Here is a 655-nt window from a genome sequence, read left to right on the forward strand (position 1 = left end):
CGGGTGCTATTATCGCAGCGGTGCACGGCGTCTGTGGGGAGGGCTCTCTTTTTGCCTGCCGCCCCCGGACGCCAAAAGGGTTTGAACTGACTCTGGACTCAAAAGAACATGCGGACGCGGTGGCTGTGGGGCTGGATGTGCAGGGCACACCCTGAAACTGCCGCTGGCTGGAGCTGAAGGAGGTAGTGGTGTCCTTCCTCCACCTCCCGGCATATATCTCAGACGAGACTATCAAGGAGAAGCTGAGTAGCTGGGGGGTGAGAGTGATTTTGGACATCAGGATGCGCCACTACCCTGGGACCACCATTGCTGATGGCACGAGGTTTGTACGGATTCGCTTTCCCGAGCACGTTGCCTCGTTGCCATACAGCACCCGCTTCGCCACGGCAGAGGGGGAGCAGTACTTCAGGGTCCTCCATGACCAGCAACAAAGGGTGTGTCATGTCTGCCTGGACTCGGGGCACATCGCCAAGGACTGCCCTGAGTTCCTCTGCTATGAGTGCAGACAGCCCGGCCATCGCGCCAGGAACTGCACCGCTGCCAAGTGCCCGGACTGCCTCCATGCGCTCATGAGCTGCAACTGCGAGCCGGAACCGGAAGATCCAGCCGCCGCAGGAGCAGCTGCTCACAACGCCGAGGGGGTTGAAGATGGACT

The sequence above is a fragment of the Lepisosteus platostomus genome, chromosome 5 (genome assembly GCF_059453375.1).
Source record: "Lepisosteus platostomus isolate fLepPlt1 chromosome 5, fLepPlt1.hap1, whole genome shotgun sequence".
NCBI lineage: Eukaryota > Metazoa > Chordata > Actinopteri > Semionotiformes > Lepisosteidae > Lepisosteus > Lepisosteus platostomus.